Source organism: Miscanthus floridulus, chromosome 10 (assembly GCF_019320115.1).
Source record: "Miscanthus floridulus cultivar M001 chromosome 10, ASM1932011v1, whole genome shotgun sequence".
Classification (NCBI taxonomy): Eukaryota; Viridiplantae; Streptophyta; class Magnoliopsida; order Poales; family Poaceae; genus Miscanthus; species Miscanthus floridulus.
Genome location: NC_089589.1, coordinates 105340965 through 105353269, shown reverse-complemented (window position 1 = coordinate 105353269; position 12305 = coordinate 105340965). Strand labels below are relative to the sequence as shown.

Below are 12305 nucleotides of genomic sequence, written 5' to 3'. Positions count from 1 at the left end.
AAGGTTGAATCTGTAGTAGAGTTAGGCTGTCATCCTTGATCTTTTCTACCTAGAAGAATAATACATTATTTTGGCGGTAAAATAATCTATGACGACGCATGTTCTATGGACATATTCAAACGATTAACATGACCGACACAAATGAAGATCAAATAAACATCGTGAATCTCTCAAAACCATCACATGTAAGAAGCGAGAGCACTGGTTCTTTCTAGAAACTTAAGCCATGCATACATATCTTACTTCTTACTATTACTGAATAGAGATATCAGCGGAGGCACCATGTTAATTCTCACAAGATACGCTACGAAAAAAGAGAAATTCAAGAAATTCATCTGGCCTTTAATTTGGTAGACTCTATTCATCATCGCCAATAATAAGAAATGTCTTGAACCCTCCACATGTAGTAAGAAGCAAGCGCACTGGTCTTTCATCTGGCCTTTAATTTGGTAGACTCTATTCATCATCGCCAATAATAAGAAATGTCTTGAACCCTCCACATGTAGTAAGAAGCAAGCGCACTGGTTCTTTCTAGAAACTTAATCCATGCATGCATACATATAATTAACTAATTAAGGGAGGTTCAATAGCATGGACATTGAACAATGACAAAAAAATTCGACCCGCAGGGTAAGACAGCCCCGTGCATTGTGCTTAAGAAAAACACGTTCTCACATAGGTCGATAAAACCCCCGAACCTCTACCCCACCCATAGACAGTGGCACCGCAGCTCCTGTAAGACTGGACTGACCTTAGACATGTGCTTTGACGTAGGGTAGACGAGGGGATTTTTTTCAAATCATGATTTAGACACAAAACTGTGGACACACGACACGATAGGCAGAGGATTGAAATGCTAGGTGTTCTCGATCGGACACCTTCTAGTTCGCTTCATCGGCTTCCCACTTCTCCACCACCTCATCAAGTGCCGTCGTGGCGGCGCCACACTCACGGAGTCCCTCTGCCGCAGCCTTCTGCAGCTCGGCCACCTTCACCCGCACCATGGCACCCTTCGCTTCCCCTGCCATCAACTCCCCCACCACCGCTGCGATGATCTCCTTATCCTTCCTCTCGGGCAAACGTATCGCAGATTCGCAGCTCCTACCCCCTCGGACAGCATCACCGCGTTAAGCCGCTGCTCGACGAACAGCCAGGCCACCATCGGCACGCCGTGCACCAGGCTCTCTACCGTGGATTTCCACCCGTAATGCGTCAGGAAACCTCCGGTGGCACTGTGGGCAAGCACCTGTGTCTGCGGTGCCCACGACGGCACCAAGAGACCCACGTCCTTTGTCCTCTCCAGGAATCCTTCCGGCAGGTAGGCGAAGGGGTCCTTCCTTCTTGCTCTCTCTGCGTTGTAGTAATTGTCACTGAGTGTACCCTCGTCGCTGGGGCTTCGCACCACCCAGAGGAAGCGCTGCGCGCTGAGCTCCAGCCCAAGCGCGAGCTCGTGCATCTGCTCCTTTGGCAGCGAGCCGGCGGAGCCGAACGAGACAAAGATGACCGACCTGCCCGACTGCCGATCGAGCCACTCCAGGCACGCCGCACGCGGGGAGCGTGGAAGCGTGCCGTTGGCATCGGTGCTACTGCCGACGAACTGCCGTATCAGCGGGCCGATAGGGTACACAGGCGGCCGGCCGGGCTCTGGCTGGCGAAGCACCTCGGCGACCTCAGGCTCGACGGCGTCGAAGGAGTTGACCAGGATGAAGAAGCATCACCGTGTACGAAGGGTTGGACCTGTCCTGGAGCGGCGAGGGTATGTCCGACCCCGGGAGAGAGCGAGAGCGCGTGCAGGTTCATGGGCATGAAGAGGCAGCGCGTCCCCACGCCGGCGTCGCGCGCGGCGTCCAACGAGTCCATCCCGAACTGGTCGGCGACGAACGCGACGAGGCGGGCGGTCTCCGCCATACCTAAAATGTATAGAAAACACTAGTATATTATATGTATATACGGGTATATACGTGAAACACAAATATACATATACATGGCTGTTGGCCTCCGGCTCGGTTGTCAGCATATGGCCGCGGCGGCGGCTTACGCCGTAGCTTCGACTGTGACATGATACCTCACGTCACATGCACCTATCCTACGCAGGTTGACGTTTCCATGACTCTCAAACAACCGTACTCAGTCAAAGTCAATAAAGACACTGATAATATGATTAAAACGAAAAGAAAATCCGAGAAATGGTAGAAAATAGCAATTTGTCTTTCGTACGAGTTGCAAAAAATGCAAATAAATTAGTTTATGTAGAACAAAAAAATGAGTAAAGAAAAACTATAAAGAAATTAATATTCGGATCTCCAAACAAGTTGCAATTAGAAAATAGATCAATACATATTAGAAGTTACAATAATAGTTTCATTGATATCCATAAGTTAGATATATATATACTTTATAGCACTTAATACATAATAATTAAGTAGGACTCCAAATCTACTTGGTACGATATTATTCCTAGACCTATTATATCTAGAATTCTATCCATATTGATAACTATCCATACTTCCAACATTCCCTCCACTACTACTGTAACAGTTTTCCTAGGCAGACAAAAAACGATTTTCGGAGACAAGCAGTCAGTCCGCCTCCACTGTCACACCTGCGTAAACAATGATCTACAGAGGCAGTCACCTGCCCGTCTCCATTAATAAAATTAAAAAAAAACAGTGAGCCCGTCGATGAGGCCTGCCGAGCCAATCAACACGCCGCCGCTGCCGCTCACCGGATCTGCGCGTCGTCGTCGCTCATCGCTCGATCCGCGCGTGCTATCGCCGGATCCACAAGCCATGGCCGCCGCTTTGGGCCCCCAGTCCTGCGTGCTACCGCCGGAGCGGCTTCCCTCGACTACTAGATGAGGAGGCTAGGCCCCACACGATGCACACCACCCAGAGAGGAGCGCTTGTGTCGCCACCGGAGGAGTGCCACTAGCTGTCGCGCACATGCAACTCGTCGGCCAACCACCTCCTTGCATAGGATCCCACGGCCTCCTCAACGGATCTGGCCATGGTCACCGTCCTCCTCGATGGATCCGGCCATGGTCGCCTCCGCGAGCTCCACCTGGGGACCAGGGGGACTCACCCACCGACGCAAGATATGGTGAGGGGAGAGGAGAGCGGGTGAGGGCCGGTGCGACGCTTGCGGATGAGGAAAAGAGAGAGAGAGAGAGGAAGTGTGCGCTAGGGTTTCCATTTTTCATTATATACTCAGAGACTGGTAATGGGATGATATACGATCTGGGCCTGATTTGCTGAGGCGAGCCCTATAAATGCTCACCTTCGAAAATCGATTTACAAAGGCGGACCTCTTAGGTCTCCGGAAATGGGCCATTTTTAGAGGCGACATGTTAAGAGGTCCACCTCTATAAATCCATTTTCGGAGACAGGCAACTTTTGACATTCTCTGTAAATAAAATGACCACCTCAATAAATCGATTTTGCGAACGGTCAACTTTTGGTGTCTTGTAAATATAATGACCGCCTTCATAAACCATCAGCTATTTTAGGAGACACATAACAATTCTGCCCGCCTCTGAAAATAAAAGAGGTGTGTCTCCCAAAATCGTTTTTGTTGTAGTGCCACTCGGTTGCAGTGGGAGAGAAGCAAACGACTACGACTGAATTTGAAGTCTTGTGCCACCGATTTCTTCGCTTTTCTATCATCAACTATGCCTCTGAAGGATGGTCCGACACCTATGACGGTGCCTCTGCCCCTTTTTTGTGTTGTCCCTTCTCTCTCCTCTATTCCCTCCCGCAGTCATAGCGGGAGTGTCATAGATGACAATGATGACATGAATGCTTTGACAGGAGCGGATGCATAGTTGTTGATGTCGAGGTAGCCGATCATGTATAGTAGTTGAAATCGATGTAGTTGCACAGAGCGAAAGGTGCAAAAAATTACGTAATATTGTAGACGGAGCTGCAGTCATATTAGAAGCATCTTGCACACATGTCAGAGGATGTCATTCTTGGTGTCTTGCATATGTGAGAGGACATATTGTCGAGGCATCTTGCATATATCAGAGGATGCCAGTGAATACGTGAGAGGACGTTGTTGAAGAATGTCCTGCATATATATGTCAGAGGACATTATAGTGTCTTGCATATGTCAGAGGACATTATTGTTGGGGAGTTTTACATATGTTAGAGGATATGATAGTCTTGCATGTGTTAGAGGACAAGGTATATTCCTGTAAGCATTGCCATCATTATTGACGTGTCTTGCAGAATTTCTGTTAGAGCACACGAGATGTCCATCTCATGGACGAAGTGGCGGCTCCGTGTTGATGAAGACCAATGGTGATGTAATAATATTGGCGACGAATCTCGACGAAGACTTGGGCCCGTTATCGATGTATTCCTATGTAGGGTTGATGTATGTACCACCCCTTCGATCCTCTCTTCTCTATTCTTACCAATGATTATGCTAGCTATTTTTCAAGTTTACTCCATTGCTTGTTTTGCAACAAATGCATTTGGAATGTATAGATTGTATATGTCTTCGATTAGTGCCGACAACCTTTCTAAAATGTTTTGCAATAATTTACGACGTCGTCCTTGGTTTTTTGTACTTCCTCCATCCCAAATGAATCAATCCCTAAAATCTGTCCAAGTCAAACTATCTTAAGTTTGACTAACTTCATTGAACATGACCACTCAAATGAAGATCAAATAAAAAAGCGACCCACTGGTCCTCTCTGTAAACTTAATCCATGCATCTTATCTTATCTTACTATTACTAATTAGAGGTCCCAACGGAGGCACCACGTTAATTCTCACCGGGCACTCTAGGAAAAAAGATAAATCCTATAAATTCTCACAAAAATCAGAAACATCTGGCCTTTGATTTGGTAGACTCTAATCATCATCACCAATAATGGCCATTAGATCTGTAATTTATTCAAAAATTACCCACCACTGTCATTATGAAAAATACATAAAGTAACCCCCTAATTTTGCATGTAAATTACCCACCTCTACCATTACAAAAGATAATTCAAAATTACCTCCTAAATTTACGTTTAAATTACCCACATTGGCCATTATGAAACCTAATTTAAAATAACCACCTAACATTGCGTCTAAATTACCCAACTTTGTCATTAAGAAAGATAATTTAATCCTCGAACTTTGTATCTAAATTACCCACGTATACCATTATGAAAGATAATTTAAAATAAGTCCTAAAGATTTTATAAATTATCTACCTTTATCTTTATGAAATATAACGCAAAGTAATATTCTAAGTTTGCATTTAACATGTCCATATATGTCATTATGAAAGATAATATAAGGTATTTCTTACCTTAGTCATTATAAAAAAGAAACAAAATTCTTTGAATGTACACATAAATAGTAATATATATTATTAAAAAATAAATCAATATCCACGAAGTACGATGCATATATATTTCTAATTCACAGACTTCTATAATCGTGAAATAAAATAATTATGATGCTATATTCCACCATGTATATCAAATAAACATGTATACATTATGATAAATAATTATTTTAACAACTTATGAAACATGGAAAAAATGTTCACTTAACAAACCATGTCGCAATAACACTTTATATTTATACACCTTGATAATAAATTTCATAAATTATTATTCTAAATATCTTTATATATTTTTACTAAAACATTATGTCATATCAATATTATTAATTTAATTTTATGCACTATGATACATAAATAATAATACACACAATTTATCCTATGATATAACAAATTCAACATGTTTAGTGTCGGGATGCAAGCCGAGTTTAATAAAAAATTACAACAACTTGATTTAGGACCTGGACTCTTTTTAATAAAAAATGAATAAAAGATAAAGAATACTAGAATTGCTAACTAACATGTAAAAAAATTGCAACAACTTGATTAAAAGTTAAAAGACTGTCACACCCAATTTTAAGGATAAAATGGAGTGCAAAATCTTATGTGCGCCCAGAGATCAGTCACACACATAAGCCGACAAATTATGAATAGTATCATCACAAATGTTTATTACATCACGAATAAGACAGAGTTATCACATAAATATAGCGGAAATAATAAAAGATCTCTCGCGGAAGCTCCATTTCACAAGGACGGCGACTGGTTGACCACAAGTCTAGAAGTCCTCAGAAAAATCATCATACCCAAGGTCATCTGTTACCCATCCGGGATTTTTATCCAAGTAATGAAAATAAACAAGCGTAAGTACATGTCGTACTCAACAAGTGTAACACGGGGTTCATGAGGCTCAAAAGGCTTGACATAGGTTTAACAGCATTTAGCTTTTAATTGTCAAAATTTTAGCTTAAGAGTAGCAACAAGTTGTTTCAGTTCCCAATGCAAAACACATGATCAAATGTAAACAAGATTAATGTATAGCATAAATAAATAATTCTTAATGTTCATCTATTCCATAAGAGTTCCAAGGCCACTCATGACCGTGAGCATGGCTGATATATCAGTTTTACACTCTGCAGAGGTTGTACAATTTCTCTATAAGTCGTGATACCCATATGCCCGGGTTTATAACTCCCAAAACACTTCCAAGGTGAGCAGGCAGGGGTCACTATGAAGCCTTTCAAAGGTTCGTCTAATAGGTTAGAGCCGCTAGGTTTCTGTGGCCCGCAAATGTAGAGCTCCCCTTTCGACAGGCACAATGATGTGCAACCTATACACTGACGGACAGAGGCCACACTATATCCAACCCGGAACACACCCCTCTTGCACCATAAAGGTAACCACTAACAAGCTAGAAAAGGTCCTCATACTGAGCTAAAGCCAGAGCCATATAGCCCTCACAGTTGTACTGTAAGTCCCGGATGATCACTTACAGATAAGTCCTTAGGGAGAGGAATCTAAAGCATTTAGAAAGTAGCTAAATACTCCAGCCCCCTGTTTCCATGTTGCTAAAAAGTCATATTTTAACGTTTATTGCATATACCATTAGTCAAGTTACAAGATCATGGTTTAATCGAGCATTAGCAGAGCTACCCAAATGCATAACCCGTAGGTAACAAGGTAAAAGTTCAATTCTAGGGAATTCCTATCAAGGCGACACATGCAACATGAATTTAATGAATTAAATGAATAGGAAACAAGGATGATCCCATACTATACTTGCCTTGAGCAAAGTACTCCTGCTGGTCTTGCTCGTCAAAGTCGTACCCTTGATCTCCCACGAACTGCTCACCGTCTATACTCGATAACCACAGCAACATACAAGCATCCAGGAGCAATCATGCAAAGCAAACAAGGCTATAGATTAGAACAGTGCACCAACAGCATAAAATCAAGATGAAAAGTTTGGAAAATGAATCTACGTCTCGCTACGAATACCCAGACGCGCAGATCACAAAAATCAGATCTAAAATAGAAAAGTTATGAATTAAACAAGTTTTCCTATAGCAAAATAATAGATTAAATCTAACCTTCGAATTTTAAAAGTTGGAAACATACCCTACAGTAGCATGAACATGTAGATCACTTAATTATGAACCTAACTCAACTTGAACGGATCAAATCAGAGTTAAAACGGATATTTTATGGCTAAAACAAGTTGAATGGCAAAACTGTAAATAGCTGAAAACGTATTTCAATATAACCGAACCAAAATACGCTTTTAAAAAGAGAAAACGAAATCTGTAAACTCACTTTGGACTGCAGATTAATACTAAAATAATTGTAAGGGCATATTTGCAAAAATTCCGATCGAAGGGGTATCCTTCAATTTGAACCGCCGGATTAGATCTAGACGGCTTGGATTCAATCTGGCGGAAGAAGATGCGCCGGAACAGTGCCGGATGGCGGCTTGACCACGGCGGCACCATTGTCGGCTTCTGGAGCACATGGTTCTCGGCCCACAGTGCACTGGTTCAGCAAAAAAGGAACACCGGGAGAGAGAGGAGAGGATGGGGATCTCACCCGAACCGAAAGAGGCGTGCGGGAAGCAACGACGGTGGCGCGGCGCTCGGTGGATGGCGGCTGTCGCGGCGGCGCTAGAGCGAGGTGATGGCTGCGGCTTGCTTGGGCGAAAAACCGAGCGGCAGATGAGATGGGAAGGCCGAGGGGGCACGGCGCTATTTATGGGGCCGAATCACTTGGGCGTCACGGCACCACGGGGGTCGTAGCAGCACCGGACTCGGCATCAGTGCGGAGGAAGAGTCTGAGCCTGGCCACGACGTGAGGAAGGAGGAGGGTCTGACGGCTAGGCCCAGGCGGTCAGCGGGCGGAGGGAAACGCGTGGGTCAGCGGGAGCGGGCTTGCAGGCTGGGCCAGCGGCTTGCTGGGCCGGCGTGGCGAGGGAGAAGAGCCGACTTGGGCTGGCGCTGAGAAAAGGGGCGCTGGGCTTCGGCCTGACCGGAGAGGGGAAGGAAGAGCGATGGCCTGGAAAACAAATGGGCCACGCGGGGAGGAATGACCACGGACAGAAACAGAGGAAGGAGAAAGGAGATTTATTTTTCCTTCTTTTTTTCTAATTTTTCCAAAGCAAATTCAAAATAAAATTTTGACTCAATTCGAAATCCGACTTCAAACCAAACAATACAAAATATTACGCAACAGCATGAATGGACACTCATTGTTGTTGAACTTATATTTGTTTTTAATTTAATAAAATTTATTATTTTTCCTAGGTTCAAGTTCCCACAAAATGCTTAATTAACCAATTTTCTCCTATTTCAAAATATGCAAAATTTAGGGTGTTACAATTCTACCCCCCTTAAAATGAATCTCGTCCTCGAGATTCGGACGATGCTTACTCAAATAACTGTGGGTATGTTTTCCTCAGATCCTCTTCTCTTTCCCATAGTAGCCTCATCTTCTGTATACCGATTCCACTGAACCTTACACATCTTTATAACTCGGCTCCTTGTAACTCTTTCTGCCGTCTCCAAAATCCTTACCGGAAACTCCTCATATGTGAGATCTTCCTTAACTGTAAGCTCCTCTAACGGTATCTGCTCCTCAGGTACACGCAAACACTTCTTTAGTTGAGACACATGGAACACATCGTGCACACCTGACAAACTCTCAGGCAATTCCAACTGATAAGCTACTTTACCACGTCTCTCCAAAATCTTGAAAGGCCCGATATACCTTGGTGCTAACTTCCCTTTCATATTAAATCTTCTCACACTTCTCATAGGTGACACCTTCAAGTACACATAATCACCTACTTCGAAAACCAATTCTCTTCTTCTAGTGTCGGCATAGCTCTTTTGTCGAGACTGAGCCACTCTCAAGTTATCTCTAATCAACCTTACTTGCTCTTCTGCGTCTCTCAAAACATTTGGTCCGAACACTTGAGTTTCTCCCATTTGATTCCAAAACAACGGGGTTCTACACTTTCGTCCATACAAAACTTCGAAAGGTACCATATTGAGACTTTTCTGATAACTGTTGTTGTATGAGAATTCTGCATAAGGCAAACTCTTGTCCCAACTTGTACCATACTACAACGCACAAGCTCTCAACATATCCTCTAATATCTGATTAATTCTCTCAGTTTGTCCATCTGTCTGAGGATGATATGCTTGTACTAAAATTCAACTTGGTTCCCAACGAACTATGTACTTGCTGCCAAAAATGAGATGTAAATTGAGTACCTCGATCAGACACAATTTTCTTGGGAACTCCATGTAGACACATTATCCTCTCCATATATAACTGAGCTCACCTTGGTCCATTATAAGTAGTCTTTACCGGTATAAAATGAGCAACTTTAGTTAACCGATCTACTATTACCCAGATTGAATCATAACCTCTCTGAGTACGTGGTAACCCAACTATAAAATCCATACCAACTTCTTCCCACTTCCACTCAGGTATCTTCATTGGTTGTAGCAATCTTGCAGGTCTTTGATGTTCAGCTTTGACTTTCTAACATGTATCACACAAAGCCACATATTCAGCAACATCTCTCTTCAGTCCGTACCACCAATACTTCTCTTTTAGATCTAAATACATCTTAGTACTTCCAGGATGAATAGAGTAAGCAGACTCATGTGCCTCACGAAGAATTGCCTCTCGTATAGCATTATCCTCAGGCACACATAGTCTTTTCCCAAACCACAGAGTTCCATTGTCATCCATACTGAAACCTAGTGCCTTACCAATCACTATATTTTCCGCTATCTCTTTCAATTTCGCATCCTGTAACTATCCTTTACGTATTTCTTGCTCCAATTTAGGCTCCAACACCAACTCCACTACATTAGTGACAAAGCCTAAATTCAGTCGCTCAAACTCAGCACACAACTCACTTGACATCGATGTCACTTGCACCTCATTGGCATAACTCTTCCTGCTAAGAGCATCCGCGATAACATTCGCCTTTCTAGGATGATAGTGTACCTTCCAGATCATAATCTTTGATCAACTCTAACCATCGACGATGTCTCATATTCAGATCTGTCTGAGTGAAAATGTACTTCAGACTTTTGTGATCAGTATAGATGTCACTCTTATGCCCGATAAGATAGTGCCTCCATATCGTCAAAGCATGAACCACTGCTGCTAACTCCAAGTCATGAGTAGGATAATTTATCTCATGCTTTCTCAACTGTCGGGATGCATAAGCCACTACGCTGCCTTCTTGCATAAGAACACATCCAAGTCCTTGACGAGATGCATCATAATAGATCGACAAGCTCTTGTTTAGATCTAGCAAAATCAACACTGGGGCTGTAGTCAACCTCTTCTTCAACTCTTCAAAATTAGCCTGGCACTTCTTGGACCACACAAACTTGGCATTTGTCTCCAACAAAACTGTCATTGGCTTGGCAAGTTTAGAGAAACCGTCTATGAACCTTCTGTAGCATCCCACTAATCCCAAGAAACTACGAATCTCTCCCACATCTGTTGGTGGTTTCTAATACAATACATCTTTCACCTTGCTTGGATCTACTGCGATTCCACCATTAGAGACAACATGTCCTAGGAAAGAAACTTCCTTCAACCAGAATTCACACTTGCTTCGCTTAGCATATAACTTTTGCTCCCTGAGCTTCTGCAAGACCAACCTCAGATGTTTAGCGTGCTCTTCTTCTGTTTTGGAGAATACTAATATATCATCGATGAATACCACCACAAACTTATCCAAAAACTCCATGAACACCTTATTCATCAAGTACATAAAGTAGGCAGGTGCATTGGTCAAACTAAAGGACATAACAATGTACTCATACAAACCATACCTCGTAGTAAAAGCTGTCTTGAGTATGTCAGTTGCACGAATCTTCAATTGATGATAGCCAGAACGAAGATAAATCTTAGAGAAAACACAAGCACCTCTCAATTGATCAAATAAGTCATAAATTCTAGGCAACGGATACTTGTTCTTGATAGTAACCTCATTGAGTGACTGATAATCAACACACATCCTCTGAGTACCATCCTTCTTGTCGACAATATAACTGGTGCTCCCCAAGGTGATGAACTAGGACGAATAAAACCTTTCTCCTATAACTCCTTTATTTGTTTCTTAAGTTCTTCTAATTCATTAACCCCCATTCTATATGGACGCTTAGCTATAGGTGCAGTTCCAGGTAATAATTCAATAATAAACTCAATGTCACGGTCAGGTGGCATACCTGGCAAATCATCGGGAAACACATCTAGAAATTCATCCACCACTGGGTCCTCCTTGTTGCCGCTATTATCAAGCTGGTTCACGGTGGCTATCGGTTGTGCTTGTATTACAACATCAACACTGATTCTTTCTCCATTTGGTGCGGTCACAACAACGACCTTTTCTTTACACTGGATCACTGCTTGTTGTTGCTTCATCCAGTCTATACCCAGAATCACATCAATACTAGATGCTCTCAACACAATAGGGCAAACTTTGAACTCTACCCCCCTTAAGAATAGACTAGTCGAAAGACAACGATATGAAGCTTGCATACTTCCACCCGGTGAGTTTACTAATATGGGATTTTGCATGACACATAATGGTATGTTATGATTTCTAACAAATGCTTGTGATATGAATGAATGCGAAGCTCCATAATCGAAAAGAACAGTGGCAGGGGTTGAGTTGACATTGAACGTACCGAGCATGACTTCTGGTTCCACAAGCGCCATCTCTGTAGACACATGATTCACCTTCCCATAATGAGTTGGCTTTTGGTTGTTGTTCAAATTCTGGGGGGTTTGCGGGTTGGGCTTCTCAGGGCAATTATAAGATAGGTGACCTTCTTTACCACAACGGAAGCACTTGCTGGGGGTGCTAGGGGCACTAGTCTTCATAGGAGTGTTGTTGGGTGTTCCCTGTCATGGTGTCTGCTGACCACTCTGTTGCTGAG

General features: G+C 42.9%; 1 pseudogene; it reads right to left on the bottom strand.

Moving 5' to 3' along the window:
• Positions 1-881: 881 nt before the first annotated feature.
• On the bottom strand, positions 882-12084 carry LOC136489191 (hydroquinone glucosyltransferase-like; annotated as a pseudogene).
• Between the last annotated feature and the right edge of the window lie 221 nt (positions 12085-12305).